A 21,055-nucleotide genomic window follows, 5' to 3' on the forward strand; every position below is an offset into this window, starting at 1 on the left:
GTGGTCCAAAGTACAAAACCAGCCATATCTCTAATGCATATAGATTAATAGATATATATTAATAGGTAAAAAAGCCTTTTGTCTGCACCCGTAAGGTTATACGTTTGAGTTCAGAGCTTCTCCTACTCCAGGATTAAACACCCCCCCCTCTGTCTATTGGCAAACTAACTAAGCAGATAATAAGCACATAATATACAGTGTATTTAGGGGAGCTGGAGCCCCAGAACTTTCAAATTGAAAAATGATAGCAGAGAACACATCAATGGGGCCACTGCCGATGCAGCGAGAGCAGCAGCGCACTGTTTAAACTGAAGGAGCCGAGGTACACACAGTAACTAAGAGGCGAGCGCTCAGGAAGGACACGTGTAATGTATGGTGCCAGAAAATCAAATATTGTCAGTGAATAATTCAAGACAACACACACAGACACACACAGACACACACACACACACACAGCCTCCGTTCTCCAAAGTAGGCTAACCAACAAAGCAAACAGACATTCATCAGGCAAACACCGAGTAAGTTTGGTATGATTCATCAGCAGCCAGCGATCATGAAGTCACGCTCACCCTCGCTCTCTGAGGACGGCCAACAATCAGGCTCAGACACACACACACACACACACACACAGACACACACACACACACACACACACACACAGACACACACACACAGACACAGACACACACACGTGCACAAAAGCAAACTGAGGTTGTGAATGTGAACACTTGAAGGTGACTTGTGTGTATGTGTGCAGCCTGGAGGTCCCATGGTGGAGTGCAGGGATATAATGTGTGTGTGCACTGTGTGTGTGTGTGTGTGTGTGTGTGTGTGTGTGTGCTGGTCTGACTGCGACAGTCAGGTCAAGCTTAAAAAAAGCCCAGGCCCGACGGCTCCAGACCTCCATGGTAATGGCCGTGACACACCGCGAGCACACGCGATCACGCGTCCGAGCACGCTCACTCAGCCACTCGCTCGCTCGGTTGCTCTTTCGGCCGGTCCAATCTTTTTCTCAGTGACTCAGTCCGGGTCGGGACCGCGTGCAGCTTTAAGACTGTATGTGTTGGAAAAATAACATTTCCATCGCCGCTACTGCCAGGTTCTGTTTTGGATCCGGTTCCAATCTTTTTAAAAATACGCAGATTTTGAGAGAGACAACAAATCCTCGATCTGCTTCTTTTAGCAAACAGCGATTGACGTACAAAACACACGAGTTGCTGGTTTCTCAGTTTTACCGGCACTGATCGTTGCTAGTACCGGTTAAAAATGACGAATGTAGCCGAACTCCCAGCCGTTGTTCTGGATAATGTTCTCCTGCAAGCCGGAGGGAGAACCGGCGCTGAAGATCATTTGTTAGAGAAGCAGAACGCTCTAAAAACACTTTGTTATCACAGAAGTCAAACTTTTGACAAGTCTTTATAAAGCATGTCGTATCTCATTTTATCCAAATGCAATCACACATTTAAATGTTCATGTGCCTAGTTGTGTTAAATGAGATCAATTGTGCCCATTATTGAGCTTTAAAAGTGATGTTTGACAACTTTCTAACGAGGAGTCGGGCTAACTGTTAGCCTCTTCTTAGTCTTAATGCTAAGCTAAGCTAATCAGCCACAGCTCCAAACCCAACAAACCAACACACAGACATTAGAGATCTTTTCCTTTGACTCTTGGAAGTGAACCGTTCCCAGAAACGTAGAATTATTCCTCTTTCAACAGTTTATGATTGGATTTCCAGCTGTCTTGATATTCGATCAATAGTTTAAGTCATTTTTCAGGAAAAAATTGTCAAACATTTTCCGCTTCCAGCTTCTTAAATGGTGCATTTGCTGCTTCTCTTGTGTCGGTAAACGAAGAGTCTCTGGCGTTCCTCGAGTCTGCAGACGTCACTTTGGGAAACTGTGACTCGCATATTGTTTGCGAGCCCGAGTTAATTTTAGCAGTTGGAGAATTTTCCTGTTAAAACATTTATGCATTTAAAAAAAAAACCAAAAAAAAAAAAACCCTGTTGTTCAGCTTAAATTAGCCGATGAGCTTAGTGGTTCTATATCGAGACGATTCGCACACGGAGCAGCTGTTTCGCTGAAAAAGCTGAACTGAAAAGACTCGACGAGGTTCTGAAAGACTTCTGTTACAGGCAGCAGATATATTACTGTGTTCAGATTTGACCAAACGCTACCAGATGCCAACAAGAAGAGTAATGATGATAGAAAGATAACAGTCTCTCTCTCACTGTACCGCCTCTTCCTCCCTCTCCTCCCCCCCCCCGTTCCTCCCTCGCTCCCTCTAAGGCCTCCCTGTCTTTTCTCTCTGACAGTGAGCAGGTCCCTGCTGGCGCTCTCTGCTCTTTTACAATATTGTGGGAAAGGAAAGAGAGACGGAGAGAGAGCAAGTGAAAGAAAAGAGAGAGAGGGAGGCTGCCAGAAACACTGTACGATATCAAAGCAGCCAATGGAGCTTTGATAGCGGGCGGGGAGGGGCGCGGGTCAGAAAAACCCGAGGAGAAAGGCTCGGTGAACTGTTTAAAGAGGGGGAGCGTGATCTATCGGGATCCCCACATTGAGGGGCGGGTGGAGCTTTGAGGTGGTGAGTGTGTTTCAGCTGGATGTCCTGGAGTCAAAACGCAGAAGAAGAAGAAGAAGAAGAAGAAGCAGTGCTCCCTCTGTGTGTCTGTCTGTCTCCCTCTTTCTCTCTCCCCCCCCCCTCTGGCTTTTCCACTTATCTTTAACAAACAGCAGCTCAGGCTCTCAGCCACTGGCCGACAGTTTGTCCCGACAAACAAAAAACCATGGCAACAACCACTGGAAGAGCCCGTCCGGTTCCAAAAAAGGTCCGCCCTCTCTGGCTGCTCCGGCTCCCTCTGCTCTTTTTTTTTTTTTTTTTTTTTTTTGCGCAAATTTGGCTGAAATGGGAGATCGGGATCAATAAGCAAATGAGCTCACTCAAAGTTGGCGATAGAAGTTTTTTTTTTTTGATCAAGCGCAGGCTCAAGCTTCGGATGATATCAGGATCGAGGAGTTTATTAGCTCACCTTTGGCTGAGAGAGGCGACTGTAGCACACACACACACACACACAAAAGTGCTCTTGTTGAGCAATGAGAAAAGGGGAATTTGATAAAAGTGCGAGGAGAAGGACGGGAGAGTGAGGCAGCAGTTTGTCAGGATGCCTATACCGTCCTCTCCGGCCTGCCTTTGCTGACGATACGTACATCGCTTCTGCTGATGATACAACTCTGCTTACATCCTTCACTCCTCCCTCCCACTCCTACAAGCTGTTTTTAACACCGCACAAGATACCTTATGTCAACTGAAACGCGTGCTGAATGCTGACAAAACAAAAAAATTCAGGCTGTTTACAAACTCACAAACGGGCCAGAAAAGGGAGAAAAGCGACACGAGGAATCACACTCGCAGAGCTCTCGCTCTTCATACGGCATGTTTCAGCACCTCGCCGAGAGGTTTAAGTGCATCTTTTATCCAATTAAATAAAACATTACATGCTTATAAGTTTATTTTGAGCTGGCAACGCTCAAAGCATGTGATCGCAGCTAGTGATCGGAATATTTTTGCACAGTCCCAACAGGTCGCCTGCAAACAGCTCATTCTGTAAACAAAGTTAAATATGCCAAATATCTTAACTTTGTTGTGCGCCGAGCAAAAATGTGTCCGTAACACGCAGTTTCAAAAACTGTCAGCTATCCAAAACTGGTATAACACGTCGGGTCAGATTCATGGTCTCGTTTCATTTTTGGCCGACCAACTTCTGATTCAAATCAAACAAGTTAAAGACTGATAAGAACTTTGTGCTCTTTAGTTGAATGAAGAAAGACAAAAACCTAAGTATCACACCGTCACCAGTATATATCCCCCACAAAGTCACAAAGTTTGGTACAAGTGTTCATCGAGTGCCATCGCCTGCTCGTACTTTGTGCTCAGTGCTATTTAGCTAATGCTAGCATGCTAAACATACACGGTAAACATGCACGGTAAGCATAATACCTTCCAAACAGGTCGTACTCGAGCCCTGGACGAGGCCTCTGGACATGGGGGGGCATTGAGCCTGAAATGTTTGAGATAATGTGAGACGTGTGTGTTTTTTTTTTGATTTTCAGACTTCTACGAATGTTTGAGTCGTGTTGGAAATGCGCTCTAAGCTGTGTGCATCTCACAAAAAGAAAATATATCAGGATAAAATACGTACGACAGAGTTAAAGCTCAGACGGACTACCAAAGTTTCAAATCGAAGCTGAACGGGGGAAAAAGAAAAAGCCTGGGTAGAGGAATCAGTTAAAAAGTTCTGTCTCGTAACGTTGAGTCTTTTCCTGCTAGCACTTGATTATGTTGTTTATTATGAACACGTATCAGCCCTTCCTGCATTAGCCACCGTAGCACCGGTCTCTCATCAGCGTCACCTCCAGTGCTTTGAGCTGACAGCCGCCCCGAAGTCCACTGCTCCACTTATTCACCACTACAGCTCAATACATACAGTAAATGTACACTCTGGGTCGACACATGTACTCTGTTCTGTTCTTACATCTCTGATAAATGTCTGTTTGTGCCCCCTCAGGACTTGTTGTTATCCGTCCCCTGAGTTCAGAGCTGATTCGGGCTCTCCTGCTTCCTCTTTTCGTGGATCTGGCTGCAGAGTCTCCGGGTAGAGTTTACACGGTTAATGAAGGTTCTCGTGGCGGACTCAGTAAGGAGCTGTCTTTGCTTTGTTTAGTTAAGATTTAAATAGGTTTGGCAGAGAGCCTGCTGGTCCGACGCTGATGTGTTGCCTATTGGACAGCTTATAAAGTAGTCTCTTGGCTATGTGGCTTCGATTGTGTGTTTCGCTTTCGCCGTTATGTTTGTCCGGATGCTGCGTGTTGGCCGGGGCTTCTCTTGATGGAGCCGATTTTTTAATCTGTGGGGCTGCCCGGTTTAAATAAAGGTTAAATAACATTTGGACGGAAGCTCGAGTCTTCGCATTAACCTCTTAACGACTTTGCTCCTCAGCCTGTCCCTCATCCACTTTGATTCATCTCTCGAAAATGCGATTCCACGTGTCCTCTTCCTGCCTTCCTTCCATGCTATTTCTAATCAGCACCGTCCCGAGAGCAGCGGCGAAGCAAGACAGAGGTTGACCGCGAGTGTAAATGACAGGAGTGGACAAGAAAGAGGAAGAGTGAGGGGGAGTAAAAAAAGAGAGAGGGTAGTTATATCCTAGGGTCATTAGCAGCATTTCAAAGTCACCCCGTCTTTCAGCGTATGCTGTTTGACAGGCCCTGCCAACAGAATTAGGGATGAGGAATGATGGCGCCGTGATTAGATGTGTAACTCAGGGGAGAGACGGGGCCTGATCCATGGTTACAGTCCACAGCTCGCACTCGCAAACATGCATGCAGGAGAAAAGAAAAAGAATCATGAATAAAAAGGGATAAGAGATGCGATAACCCCAGTCTTAAGATACGGTCGGTCATTGATTAGATAGGCCCCCGAAACTCTCCATTTCAATGTACCGACCCGATGCTAGTCGGCCTGATAAACACCACGGGCTCCCCCGACTCCCCCTATGAGTGAATTGAATTCCCAAATTACCAGGCTTAAGATAACATACCTGGCTAAATTGCCGCTCTTTATAAGTCTCAAATCTCTTTGTAGATATTCATCAAAGGCTGTTTCACTCCTGATGCGGAGAACACAGGAGATGGGGAAACAGGAGAACAACGCGCACAATGTGGTTCGTATTAAGGCCTCTGATCTTCTATCTCGAGTCCCTCGTTTTCCGCTACATTCCTTTAGCCAGGGGTGATGTGTGGGAGAAGAGGTGGGGGGGCTGGCATCCTCGCTGCCAGCGCAAAAAAAACATATATATGGGGGGGGAAGCTTCCTCGTTAGCTGGAGATTTCTTGAGGAAGGAGGAGGGAAACTTTTATCTGGCTCCACTTCTGCTGCCTTTTTTTATTACGGCGGAACACGATCGAGCTTTTTTTGCTTGAGCTCCGACGCAACAGTTTTATATCCCTTTTAGCTTTTGCCGCATTACTTCGGAAGGTTATTTCAAACCTCCTGTTGTACGCTCGCAGCTCGTGTTACGGGCGTCTTCTCTCAATCCTGCCTGACATACACTCCGGAGCAGAGTCTGAAGTTTCCATCTGCCCGCTGCCAAATGAATGCCAGTGATAGTAACGGTTTGTTGGATAAACTGAGAAGGGTCCATCTGTTGGCTGCGGACGAACTCAAAGACACACCCACTCTCACATTAACCCTAAGCACAGCACAAACATGCCCACTTAAAGACGAGCTAACTGGAGCAGGTCTAGGAGAAAATAAAGGGGGTTAAGTGGTTGTGGGTGGGAGGCGGCAGGTGCTGTTAACACGATAGCAACTCCGGATCTAAGCGAGGGCCTTGGTCTGGTCAAGCACTGACTGGGGAATAAACCTAATGTACAGTGTTGTGATGGTGGAGAAAACCAATGCATGTATGAGGAGAACGTGTGAGGCCCTTCCCCAGCCGGGATGTAAACCCAGGACTTCTGCACCACCACAAACTTTCTGTGCAAGATGACATAGCTGAATGCCTTCTATACATGATTTGATGGAATACACAGATATTCACCCTCGGCCGGTGCTCATCTATGACCCTAACTCTCCAGACAACTGCAGGGTAGACAGCAGGAATCCAGCATTCGTGTCACAAAGTTATTTGCCAAGAATAGGTGCTTGCACCTATCTGATTTGCCAGCACAGCACCTTGCCGGGTGGCATTGTTTTGGGGTTTCAGCTACGGTTCAGCCAAGTTCAACCTATCTTTACTTTTTGGCACCACAGCAATGTCAACACGCATCACATTCAAATGAATATCGAGTCGAACCTGACCCTCAAATCCTGCAAGAATCATCCCATCTAACCATCTATTTAGTGTCATGGCTCGTGACATGTAAACACACCTCGCTTTCCCGTCCCTCATCTCCAACTTTAAAAGTTAATTTCAGTCCCTGCTCTTAAGTGAAGCTGAGCCGTGGAGACAAAACATCGACTAGACAGGCAAATAAAAGTAAGATCTTCAGTGTTTACATAATCGTGTTCTTGTAAGTGTGCACAAGCCTGTGAAACACGATCAGACACCGCAGCTCTCCAGCTGAACCCTCCATCGCCGAGGAGCCGTGCTCGCGCGTTTGTATCCGCTGACAGCGCTCATGGTGGACCATAATGCACTGCAACCGCAAGACCCGCCGTGTTTAAAGGTGGCGACAAACTTCTCCTAGTCTGGAGAAGAATTTGTGCTGTAACTCTGGAGACGTCTGCACAGCAGCAGCTGAAAGTCAACAAGTTAAGGCACATTCTCGAGTGTGGGGGGAAAGAGTGGGGGGTGTCGAGAGGCATTCTGGGAAATGTAGTAAAAATGTAGCACGGGCCGAAGGGAACGCTGGATACAAGAAAAACAGGCTAAATGACGACCCACTTATTCACAAAACAACTGGATGCACTGGACATCCCAGCCTGATGATTTACAACACGCGTAGGAGCAGCTGAAGATGGAATTTTCCTCTGAGGCAGGGCGTTCCACTCTTTTACAGAACAGCGAGGGGAAACTCACGCTTGCACTCCTGCACAGATGCACGCGCGCGTAAGAAACCAGAACACAATCCGACACACATTTGTATGCATTTTCTTTCCCCCCCCGTACATGCACTTGTTCGCTCTTTCTCCGCTCCTTCTCCTTTTGCTCTTTTCACAGCGGTTTCCTTGCGTCTGCCTCTCATGCCACATTCAGAGCATGAACACCCAGAGTCAGCAAGTCTGGACACAGCTGCTGAATATTCAGCCCCGCGCTCCCCTTCCTGCTCTCCCTTCCTCTCACCATCTCTGTCTTCTCCCACCTTAAACTCTCCTGATCCCCCCCCACCCACACACCCACCACCATCCTCCTCTCTCGCTTCTGTACTCGGAGCTCAGTTTCTCCCTGCCTCCCTCTGTAGCTCTCCACAGCTCTTCCGCCGCCGCCGCATCCGCTGCTGCTGCCTCTGCTCTCTGTGCTCCACTTTCATTAAGGGGCTCTCCTCTGATAGCCCTTCATATAACACTTAATCATCATAACAATAAGAGCACTCTCTCTCAGACGAATCACCTCGAGGGGCCGGTCCTAAAGATCCTCCGCTAACTGATGTCATTAACTGCCGGCGCTGCCGATTGGTTGGAGCGGCGCGGGAGAGCCCGCCCCAGGTGTTTGACGGAGGGCTCAGTGGGAGCACGCAGGTCGGACAGGCCAAGGACATTCCTCTCGTGGAGGAGAGCGGAGAAAACACACACACACACACGTTGGAGGGCTGGTGTGTGCGCGGGCACAAAGGCTCTTGCTGGGAAGCAGAAGACAAGGCGTGTTTGGTTTTGCAGTCAAGAGAGAGATGAATAAGACTATTGAATAAGGGGGAGGGAGGTTTGAATAACAGTATTTTACATGAATGGATCTTCAGGGAAATGACTGCTCCATCGCTCCCTCTGCTCTCTATTTTCGGCTGCGATTTTGACAACAGGGTTGAGTGTGTGTAAGTGTGTGTGTGTGTGTGTGTGTGTGTCGGGGGGTGGGTGCATTTTGGCTGATTGAGTCGATGCCGCTATCACGCTGTGGAAGTGACAGCGTGCCATATTATGTTGTTGCGGGTGTGTGTGTGTGTGTGTGAGCAGTGACGGCGGCTTCACGCGGACGTAAACGCACACAAACAAAACTGCACACACACACACACACACACACACACACACACACACACACACACATGCAGGCACACACACACACTTGTCCCAACGACGGTGGAAATCACAGCTGTTCTCAGTTGCTATGCGGCAGTCGCACCATCGTCTCAGATAACACACTTACGCACACGAGTGTGAGACGGGGACAGTAACACCAGACTTGGCAGGGTCGGAAGGTCACGGGGGTATTGTGACAAAATTGCCTAGCAACAAGCACACGGCACATATCATTTCCAGCGTTGACCAGATCTGAATGTAGTTATGATGAATACGTCGACACTCGATGATTGTTTTGCACCTGGCGCTCGGCGTTTCTGCAGAAATGTGCTGAATGTGCTGCCGCTTCATTATAGGACACCATAAATCTTGCACCATTGTTAGCGCGCCGCAGCGAGAAAAAAAAAGAAAAAAAAAGCAAAAGGGTACAGCGAGCTGCACGCTATATAGCTTGTTAATGTGCAGCGACTGGTGCTCACAGGTGTAAAGAGATAACTCGCAGTCGTGGCTGAGGGTTGCTCTGTGCTCCTGTTCGAAAGCGGTACGAGATGTGACTCGTGCACTTGATTTAAATCAGCTTTAGGCTTGAAATCAACACATTTAACAACAAAAAGCCAAGACTTCTGAGCAAACTTCTGTTCAGTTTAGAGCTGCAGCGAGCAGACGATCGAAGGCAAACTACTCTGATAACTGATCAATGGTTTAAGCAAAAGCATCCAACATTTGTTGGTTCCTGCTTCCTCAATGAAAGGATTTACTGCTTTCTTTGTCATAAAGTAAGTACAGTCTTTGGGTTTTGGACTGTTGGTTGGATAAATGAAGCGATTTGAAGGCATCGTTCAGCAGCTTTGAGTAACTGTGATGACTTCTAACAATTTCTTTAGAGCAACAGTAGTTTTACAATCCAGGTTTAAAATAAAGCTCTGTTGCACAATAAAAAATAAAAGAAATCTCCAGTAAAACCAGAGTTAACCGATGTAAAACACAATGAAGCGGAGGTTAGTCAACATGGAGATGCTACACAATTTAATAAAATAATTTAAAGTTATAAAGGCGGGGAAAACCTTTTTTCTTTCAGCTGCTCCGTAACTTTAATATAATGCTTCTTTATTTGCTAGCTTGGCAACAAGTTAGTTTCATCCTCTACGTTTTCAGCTGTTTCAGGAGTCTTATTAAGTAAACGCTGGTGAAAACCCAACATCTCCAGATGCTTCTGCTTCATAATAAAAGCTTTGAAATGACTGAATAGCAGGGGACTTTTATTGTGAAAGACTTAATAAGAAATGTGCATTTTATTTCTTGATAACACTGCAGCGAGAAAGCGTGTTTAGCCGTTAATATATTCTACTCGTCGGTTAAAAACGAGGCCACGCTGGACTGACAGGCCGAATCGGACCGCACCGCACCAAGCTGGTACATTTATGGAGCCATGTTAGTTAGCGAGCTGCATTTCTTTCACTGCCCTGTTTGATGGATGGTCCGGTCTTCCCGTTCAACGTTCTTGACACAAATTCAGCAGCATCATTAAACTTCATTAATCTGATTTCTCAATCCATTAAAGAAGTTAAAGCTCTTCATGTACAAGCTAAATTCATAAAGGGTGAGAGTATAACGTTATGATGCAACAGAATGAAACTGAATCCAGGTTTAGAGTAAAAAATTAAACTGGGGTTTTAAATGATCAGATCTTTCTGGATTTTAATCAAAGTTCGGTGCAACATAATTCAAAGTTAGACAGCGAATTTAATCTGTTTTCTTTAATTCACCCTAGTTAGTGCAACGCGGCCTAAACGATCAACCCAATCGATAATGAAAAATAATCATTAGCTGCAGCTCCTCATTAACCGGAGCTGATGTAGTTCGTTCTTTACTTTTCCGTGTTGTCCAATATTGTCCCTGGAGGCTTGCCATACCCCCGCGGCCCTGTGAAGCCCTGTAAAGCAAGCCCCCGCGGTCAACGTTAGCAAACACAGAATACAGTAACAGGAAGAAAAAAAAGAGTACAACCGAGAAAAAGTGTGTTTCATCAGGACTGCAGGTAGCTGAGCCCATCTGTGCACTGAATTCTTTATAGGTTATCACAGGAACAAGGCTCCTGTCCTCGCTGCCTCCATCCCTTTGTGCACAGCGGTGTCTCACATCATCAACACTGAGCTGGAAGACAACTTTGGGCTTCTGTAGCAACGTTTCTAGGTAAAAAAAAAAAACATGAAATATATTTATTTTAATCCTTTTGGTTACACTGCTGTGGGCTGGGAGGAGCAGCAGTTCACCTTTCTTTTTTTAATGAATGCAAGAAAATGACAGTAAACTAAATCCTCTAGTCTTGACTTGATTTGACCCCAGTGTGAAAAAAAACACAGCCAGCTCCTCGGCACATTGCTTGTGTGCATGCAGAGGGCTCCAGCGAAACAAATGCATGGCTGTCCGGCCAGAAAAAAGTTAAGCTAGCACCTCCGTGATATGGCCAGACAGAGTGTTATACCCTTGTGAACGTCAAGAAAAGGTCAAAAAGCCGCTGCTGTGTTTTAAAATCCTGTCTGTGTGCTTTAGAAACTGTCTGATAAACCTCGAAGCGTATTAATCTGTTGCTCCAACTGAACTTCACTCTGTAACACCGCTGAAAGTCGTCCCGACAACTCTCCCCACGTCTTCTCTTGAGCCGATTGCATCAGTTTATCTTTCATTAATATCATACCGGTAATGAGGCTAATCATCTTCGTATTACTGAACCGAGACCTCTAGTTGGGCTGAATTCAGAAGGCTGCAGTGTCCGACTCGGTATTGTATCTGCCAAAGACTCAGTGTTGGCAGATATACCGTATTAAACGATATTAAAAGGGCTCCGACTGGGATAAAGGCCCAGGAAAACAGTGCTTCTGTCCTTCTGCACGGCCCTCTGTCCACCCTGATGATGTCATCAGGGTCCGCGTACATCCGCCATCACAAACATACAGGAAATACAGCTCACAGTAGAAAGCAGCGGATCGTGCACCTCATCAGACTAATTACACAAGACATTATGCTTGACGGAAGTGGTTAAGGAGTGAGAGATGCACCCGACAAAGGCAACGAACAAGCCAACGTTCCTTCACTTCAGCGCGTCACAGCGTCGCGTCTGGTGCCATTTAGCGTGTCCACGTGCACTTTTTCGTCACAGCCAGTCAGAGCTGGAGCCAGTGAACACCTGAGACTAGTGGAGGAGGGAAGGGGGGGATGCTGATGAGTTACATCATGGGAAATGTAGTCCGAGCGAGTGTTTTTGGATCTTGACTCACGCGACAGACAAACAGAATGTAACTGCTGCTGCATCACTTTAGCCCCGATCTGCTAATCAGCTGCATTACGACGACGAGCACAGCCAGCTTACAAAACCCACATTACACATTGTTGAGTATGTGAGTCATGTACCAAAGCAAAAAAGAAAAGAATCAACCGAGGTTCCTCTGTAATTATATTTTCTCTAAAACAGTCAAAGTAATGAAGCTCACTCGTTCAGCATTCCTCAAAACAAAAATGCCGCGCGCGCTTCAACCGTCGCAAAATCGATATAAAGCCGTTTTTTTTTTTTTTTAAATTGAGTCAAAAGCAACCGGCGTCTTGTTTTTCTTTACCTCACTTCCTCGCTTTAGTTAGTGATGTCACATGTCAGCCCCGTCTGCCTCCTCCGTCTCTTTCCACTGTGTGCAGTGGAACAAAGCGGAGATGGCAGAGAAACTTATCTTTAAAAAGAAAGTGCACAGTGTTGTGGAATAATTTGGAAAACTGTCACAGGGAGCGAATCCTATCTCGGAGAATGCCAGTCACACACACACACGCGCACACATAAAAGCCTACAAGCACACACACACACACACACACACACACACACACACACTCAGGGACTTTGGTGTTTACATCATATGGGAAGGTATTTTTTCCCCTCACACTGCCAGGGAACAGGCCCACGCATGGACACACAGACGCTGACTAAGGCCCTAAGACTCCTGGGGGGTGGGGGGGTTAAGAGTGTGCATGTGTGTGTGTTTGTGTGTGCGTGTTCGTGTGCATATGTATACAATTACTGGAGTTGTGTGTCTACGTCCAACTGTTACTTGTTGAAATGACGTCCAGACATCATTTGGAAGGCATCTCTGATTTCCTTGTGCTGTTAATGACCTCGAGGGTTATGTGTGGCTTTTGTTTTTCTGTGTTTATTTACACACATGTGTGTGTGTGTGTGTGTGTGTGTCAAATCATCCTGCTCAGTGTTAAGCTGTGTGTGTGTGTGTGTGTGTGTATGTGTTGAGTGGGAACGTACAGTAGAGTGTTTGTGGTTTTGGTCTTAGCCGGACGGAGCGAACGCTAATCAGGTTATTAGGGGGAGAAAATCTGCATATTTTGTGTTTGTGTTCAAACTGTTTGTGTACGTGTGTTGCTGCAGAGTTTCTGAACCGTTAAGTCACCGTGAGGTTTGGTTTCCGTCGGGTTTGCGGGTTGGAGAGAGAAAAAGTGGGAGAGGACAGCAGAAAGACAAAAAGAAAAAAGTGTTTGTGCGTCTCTTTATGTGTGTGTGTGTGTGTGTGTGTGTGTGTGTGTGTTCAGGTCTGTTAAAAACCTCCCAGCTCTCCCATCCAACGCTGGCTGATGTTCAGAGTTTCAACCACAACGCTTGGAGAACACAACAGGCGGCCTGTTCAACTCAAGACACAAATAGAGCACTCTTCCTCTGTGCCTGAGCTAAAAACAGATATTTTTGTGGAGCGCTTAAGAAGCCCGACCACCAAATCGCTCCTCTACCTCCATGACGCTGTGTTTTCCTTCTGTTAAAATAAGAAACTGGCACGTACAGTATATCCGCGGAGACGACCCCCTCGCATCACATCCTTCTTCCTTTCATTCGCTGCCTGCCTGCGATTGTTTTTTTGGCGAGTACCCGGGATAAGAATCAGCGAAGGTCAGACAGTCGCAGACTGAGGGGGCCACGAGGGCGATGGAGTTACCAGTTGCGAGACACTGGGATATCCATTTCCAAAAAGAGAAAGCCGCCCGCGAGGGGCTGCAAACTGCGCGCTCGCGTTGCACGAGCGTCTCCGACCGCCTGGCGTTGCTAAAAACAACACGCACAGAACACTAAAGGAAATATTAGCTGTGAAGTCTGTTCACTTTAAGGGGGGACGACGAGGGGAGAAGAGGAGGAGGAGGAGTAAACACATTATATAAATCAGATGGTTCCTGAGGTCATTTTTGTCTCCACACACGATTATGCATGCCAACACACACACACACACACACACACAGTGTATGGCTGCATCCACTTATGACATCACTGTAGCTGGCCAGAAAGACAGGCGAGTCACAGAGAGCCAAGCTGACGTCATCCCATTCACTCAATGTCAAATTACGTAATCACGGCGTCCAACGCCTGCAGGACAGACACGCTGTGTGTGTGTGTGTGTTGTGTTTGTGTGTGTGTGTGTGTGTGATCGCATGCGGGGCAAGAACACATAATTGCAATCTCATGTGTGAGAGGAGACATAAAATGAGGCATGCTGATGACATCATTAGCGGGAGGCGGCCTGGCGTGAGCGGGGCGGCCGTGACATGTTGAGAGTGTTCGGGTAGAAGAGGAGGAGACAGAGCGCTGCGAGCAGACCTGGCTGGAGGAGTTATGCAACGCAAATCCAACTCAACAGACTAGAAAGGGCCTTTTTTTGCCTCTCCTCTGTGTGCACACTGTATACAGAGAGTGTGTGTGTGTGTGTGTCTGTCTGTGTGTGTCTTAAGTGACTTTTCTCTCGCACTTTAACTTGAGGCAGAGAGTGCATTAAAAACACACAAGCACTCAAGCATACTGCTGAAATGCACACTGAACTACACACACACACACACACACACACACACACACACACACACACACACACATGCATATACATACACACTCAGTCTCTCTCTCTCCCCCCCACTTATAAACAAAGCTTCCTAAGGACAGGAAATCCTTCCACCCACGTTCCTGTGTTGCCTGGCAACCAGAGCAGCGTCACCGTGTGCATGCCTCCGCCGCTGAAAACAACACACACACACACACACACACACACACACAAACCAGAACTCCTTGAACTCTGCTCCTTTAAAAGGAAAACCGACCAGATAGCCGCGCCAGAGCCGAGCAGGCCGATGCTCGCCACAGCTGCCCTCCTGATTCGTCAGCTATGGATCTACACCAAACATGACATCACCCCTTGTAAACATAAAACACTTTTTCCCCCCATTTATAAGCTCTATTTTTACACCAGCTGACGTCTTTTTCGATGCGCGTGTCAGTGCCCCATTTGCGCGGCACGGTGCGAGGATGCGACCGGCAGCAGCAGCAGCAGCAGCTCTGCACGGCTGAGTACAGAGAGGCTAATTGAGCAGAGGTGCCCGGCACTGTGGACAATGAGTCCATTTCAAATCAGCGGGAGGCCTATTGAAGACAATTATAACCTGGGGGATACAGAGGAGCATTATTCTTCTGAGCCATCTTGGCCACTTATCCCGGCTGTGTTTCCACTGCAAATTTAAAACCTGGCTGTTTTTTTTTCTTTTCTTTCCTGGTTGTTTTAACACGTGAATCATTACCTGACAGGCACAGGTCACCTATAAAAAACAAAAAACTTATTAAAAAATTGATTTGTGACCGCAAGCTTATTAGCTAATCGCTCTGAAAACCAAACAGAAAAAAGTGGCGGAGCAACAAAGATTGTGGGAAAATCTCCCGTGCAGCATAATCCAGCTGATTTATAGAGAAAGAAATGCAATGCGAGACCAAAAGTCATATATTTAAGTTATTGTCCTGCACATTTTCCTCTCTTTATTATAGAGCAAATCGAATGCCACTTCCCATCAGAGGCTGGAACAAGAAACGATAAAGCAGCGGTATTAAAAAACACCCTGTTTTCTTCCCCGCTCACTGTCAACTCAGAGTTTTAAACACTGTGAGAGGAAGTTTTTTTTTAATGTAACTCATTAAGTAACTCACATATTTGACATTTTGGACCCACATATATTTTTACTCAAAGCACTTGCTTGCTTGGTATCAGGCTAACGCTACTTATCTTAGGAGATATGTAGAGGGAAGGCCGATATCAGCAGCGAGCGATTAAAAAAACACACCCAGTGTTTGCACGCGGACATGTTGGATTACATGAAACTTGCTGGGTGGCATGAAACTAGACGAGACACGCGCCGTGTAAAAATCTGAGAGCTGTGTTAGCTGTTTTATTACCTGAAGCTAACTGCATGACAGAATACCGCTAGCTCGGCTAATTAGCAAAAACATTGAGGAGGTGCTGTAAACTTACTTCACATTCTTCCTTCCCACGAAGGGTATGTTATTATATTTTGGAGGGAACTTGGCTTGATAAATATGTATTGTTTGTTTCTGTCATTATTATTGTATTAATATTTGAATGTTTTCCATTGATTACTTTTGAATCACAATGAAAAGTCACAGCTTTGTTAAACTAAATAAAAACTGCAGGTTGATTCACAACTTTTACCAAATTTTTGTGTTTGACATACAGAGTTTGTTTGTTTTTCAACTACAAATACAAGTTTTGTGTTTCTGCGATCGCCCTCTTATGTCACAAGGGGACAAGCTAGCAAGGCTAACAACGAAAAGTAAGGCTAACAAAAACCTAGGTTAACAACAGGCAAGGGTAACAAAAACTAAAGCTATTGACCAGCAAAGCTAACGAAAAGCCAGGCTAACAAAAACCAAGGCTAACAGAAGAAAAGGCTAACGAAAGGCAAGGCTAACAAAAACCAAGGCTAACAGAAGAAAAGGCTAACGAAAGGCAAGGCTAACAAAAACCTAAGTTAACAACAGGCAAGGGTAACAAAAAATAAAGCTAACGACAGACAAGGCTAACAAAAACCAAGGCTAACAAAAGCCAAGGCTAACAAAAACCAAGGCTAACAAAAACCAAGGCTAACAAAAACCAAAGCTAACAAAAAACAAAGCTAACGACAGGCAGGGCTTACTAGAGGCAGGCTAATGAAAGACAAAGCTAAGTAGATACGTAACTCCTTTGTATAAAGCCTACGAATGTTCTGGTCGGCCAGGCGACCTTTGACTTCAGGTCACAGCGATCCGTGAGATAAAAGTTTTTGGGACTGTCGATAAAGTTTGTCTGTTTATGGACGAGGTTATTTCATCAGCAAGTTTTTACTGATCCAGCACTGAATGTTTAACGACTAGAGCAGCTTTAATTTTAGATTTTTGTTCTTTATGGAGAGAGGGGCCGGGTACCTTTAATTAGTTTAGCTATATTTAGCGTGCTTGGATCCGGTGGGAATAAAACCCCAGACGACGGCGGTGGCAGTTAACCACGATGTACCGCATAAAGACAGAGGCGCTCCACTCTGCATCTTTACATCACTGCGCGTTTAACTCACTTGTACGATACGACGACGCCGTGATGTCAGCACACTGCACACTGAGTCCATCATAGCCCCAAAAAGTCAAGAAGTCTGGATATTTTTACAACTTCTGCTGATACGGCGCACTCCTGTAGTGTTTACCTCTCGCTGCACTTCACTTCTTTTTTTTTTTTTTTCTGACTGTGCATTTTACAGACCATATGGCTCAGGGGCCACAGCTGACCTGCGCGCAGCGGCGGGGGATTCAGCGTAGCTCCAGACGCTGCTTAACACAATCAGAAATATTAAAAACAGCCACTTTTGAGCATTTACGTTGAATAAATCATGCTTCCGGCATCCAGGAAAGAAAAAAAAAACCTCTCTGATGCTTTTATTCAGAACACAGACGGTTCAATTCATTCACACATGAATTATAGATCCATTACGGGCTGTTTTAGCTGTGTTGAGGGAAATCCGACCAACAACAGTTGAGCGCTGAGAGCGCCAACCCACCGAGCCATCCATACCGATTATCTGCGTCTGGGGTGGAGTCTGAATTCAATATTCAATTTACACAATTCAATCCCACGACAGAAGCGTCCGACTGAAGAAGAAGACGACGAAGAAGACAAAAAAAAAAAGTGCCCGTGTCAAAAGGAGCCGTAAAGGACCAAACAAGAACAGTGCGGGCTTCTTTTTTTTTTTTTTTTCCTGTCAGAATCTCAACTGTCTCCAAAGTGAAAGAGAAGCGGGCTAACTGAACGTGGCGCCACGGGGGCGTCCATTGAGAGACAGCGAGAGGTGGAGGGGCGAGAACTCCATTGAGCGCAGCCATGGGGGGTCAATATGTGAATGAACGTTTGCCACGGAGGTGAATTATGAATGAGCTCTCCCGGAGAGAGCATGTCAGCCCCCGTCTCCTTCACTCCATCTCCTCCGCTTTGCTTTTCACTCCTCCTCCTCCTCCTCCTCCTCCTCCTGCTGTCCCTTAAAAACCTCCATCATCCCTCCCTTTTTTTTTTTCTTACTCTCCGTCTCTATTTCATCTCTCGCGACTGGAATTAATCTTCTCATCTGCCTGATTCTCGGCCATCTGATCTGCTTTTTTTTCCCCCTCCCTCCCCATCCACCAAATATAAAAAATAAAAAAATAAAAAACCTCCTCCTCCACCTCCTCTTCCTCCTCCTCCTCCTGCTGCCTCCAGACCAGGGGAGGGGAGAGATGGAGGTAGACACACACACACGCCGTCTGTCTGAAGAGATGACAGAACATTTCTTTTTCCCCGCACATACATATTTACACAGACACACACACACACACACACACACACAGTAGCAAAAGAAAGATAATAGAAAAGCAAACAGTCCTGCACGTGCGACGGCAGACGCATGCATTAAGTGAAACGCTCTCAGGCACTGACACACACACTCACGCGCACACACACACATTTCTCCCAGCTGTTCTGCTGGCCACGGCGCTTGTGTGTGTGCATGTGTGTGTGTGTGTGTGTATTCGTCTGTGTGTAATCCAATGTGCTGCTGCTCAGCCTGTGCCACGCTCTCTCCTCTGTTGCTGTGCGTCTGATCAGATCTGCCTTCCTCAACCTGTTTGCCGTCTATGGCACACACACACACACACACATGTTTACGCACACTCATTTACACACACACACACACGCACACATAAAAAGCTGCTACTACTTATCAAGCCACGTTCAATGTCAACCGAGCTTTCCGGAATCAAAAATAATAGCCTACATCCAGTGCTGCTCCTTTGCAACCTGCGACCAAAGATTGTGTGTGTGTGTGTGTGTGTGTGTGTGTGTGTGTGTGTTACCTGCTGCACTAAAAACTCACATACACACACACACACATAGAGAGAGAGAGAAGGAAAGGGAGTGCAAAAGAGTTGTTCTCTAAGCTCAACTTAAAGTAGCCTACCTGAGAAGCGTGCGTGTGTGTGTCGCTCTGTGTGTGTGTGTGTGTGTGTGTGTGTGTGTGTGTGTGTGTGTTGGAATGGGATCACGCCGTTCCCTTAAAAAGTATCCACTCCTTTTGATCCCTTCACTCCAGTTTATAGCGGTCAGCTCGGCTCGCTTTACACACTTTGGCCCCTTTTAGCTGGTGGAAAAACAACCCTAAAAAGTCTCTCTCACACGCACACACACACACACACACACACACACACACACACATATATATATAGGCTGCACACAGACACACACACACATGCCCCCTCTCTCTACACACACACACACACACACCTCCACTCTTCCCTTTAAAGTGCAGAGCCATGCAGCACATGTCAACACCACGCATTCACACACACACACACACACACACACACACACACACATGCCCCCCTCTCTACACACACACACACACACACACACACACACACACACCCCGCATGCAGCCATGAAAGCCCCATAAAGTCACCTTAGGATCCTTCTGTGTTCCAGACGAGCCCCTTCTTCACAATCTTCCTCTCCTCTGTCACACTTCTCTCTCTCTCCTCCTCCTCTCCTCCTTTCCTTTCCTTCCTTCCTTCCTTCCTTCCGTGCTGTCCGTCCGTCCTTCCTCTCCCTCTCTCTCTCTCTCTCTCTCTCTCTTCTCGTTCCCCCTCTCTTCGTCTCGGTGCTCGGTCAGTTCCCAGCGTTTTTCCCGAGCCCCTCCATATCCGCCCCGCCAGTCGTTTCTAACCACCGAGCGAGCGTACCTCCACACACACACACACACACGCGCTCGCGCGCACACACACACACGATCCGCTGCGTTCCTATAGTCTCTCTCTCTCTCTCCCTCTGTTTATCCCTCTCTGCGCTCTCTCTCTCTCCTCTGTGAGAGGAGCTCGGTGTGTGTGTGTTTGTGTATACGTGTGTGTGTGTGTGTGTGTGCGTGGACGTGTGTGTGTGTGTGTGTGTTTCTGTGCTCTGCCTTGCCCCGCCAGCAGCAGAGGACTTCCCCCGGCGCCCGCCCTGGGTCCTAGCGCCGGTCGTGTTCACTGAAAGAATGCTATTGTGTACGGAAGGTAAAGACAAAGATCGTCTAGGATCCTGACAAGACGAGTCACCAGTGTCATTATTGCACCTTGGGATATATTTCACCTCTAACCAGGTGTGTTATAGCTAAACAGCATTATTGACAAAATCAAGAGACACTTCAGATGTCTACACACACACACACACAGACACACACTCCTAACATTATCACACAATAAAGCAAAAACTTAGAAAACAAATTAAATGAAATGCAAATGAAATGGGACAACTTTATGTGCAGTTACTGTGTTGTGCAAAACTTCCCCATGCACCACAAAAATAATTACAAATCAAGGAAGAAGCTGTGCAGACTCTGTAAATCTGTTCTCAGTTTTTAACTGAGAAACAAGAAGAAGAAGAAGAAGAAGAAGATGAATGTTTGCTGCTGCTCAACCAAGTCTCAGCTTCATTTTCAGAGCAGTTAACATCCAAAAGGTAAAAAAAAAAAAAAATGTAAGGGGCTTTTCTTTTTTTCTTCTTCTTCTTTTTTTTGTCAGTAAGTTGTGTTGAGTCTGTTTCCCCGAGTGGTCGCTATGGCAACAGCAAAAGGAGGCAGAGAGCCATGCGAAAGGGGTGTAGGAGCCATTATGGATGGAGGATGGAGGGGACATGTCCTCCGCACGTGATCTTCTCTCTCCGAGCTCTGTTTGACTCGTTTTTTGCCGGGTCAGAAAAATCACATTCTCGTGTTCATCTGTGCAGCCTTTTAAAAAAAACACACCTTTCATACTGTGTGAGTGTGTGTGTGTGTGTGTGTGTGTGTGAGTGTGTGTGTGAATACCCATCCAAGATCACACCCCTTCACACACACACACACACATACATATGCATGAGGCTCATCCACTTCCAAAGATAGTTTCTAAACTGCTTTTCTGTGTGAAGCACAAGGAAAAGATGGCATG

The 21,055-nt window shown here is 46.4% G+C and overlaps 1 protein-coding gene across 1 annotated transcript in view; it reads right to left on the reverse strand.

The window, feature by feature from the left end:
* Positions 1 to 19,938, reverse strand: part of LOC115573857 (forkhead box protein N3-like) — an 85,500-nt gene extending 65,562 nt beyond the window's left edge. Inside the window, 1 exon segment of the mRNA XM_030404903.1 lies at positions 19,552 to 19,938. The gene's annotated coding sequence lies outside the window, so the exon portion shown is untranslated.
* Positions 19,939 to 21,055: the final 1,117 nt, after the last annotated feature.

This window comes from Sparus aurata, chromosome 22, assembly GCF_900880675.1.
Source record: "Sparus aurata chromosome 22, fSpaAur1.1, whole genome shotgun sequence".
In the NCBI taxonomy this organism is placed as follows: domain Eukaryota; kingdom Metazoa; phylum Chordata; class Actinopteri; order Spariformes; family Sparidae; genus Sparus; species Sparus aurata.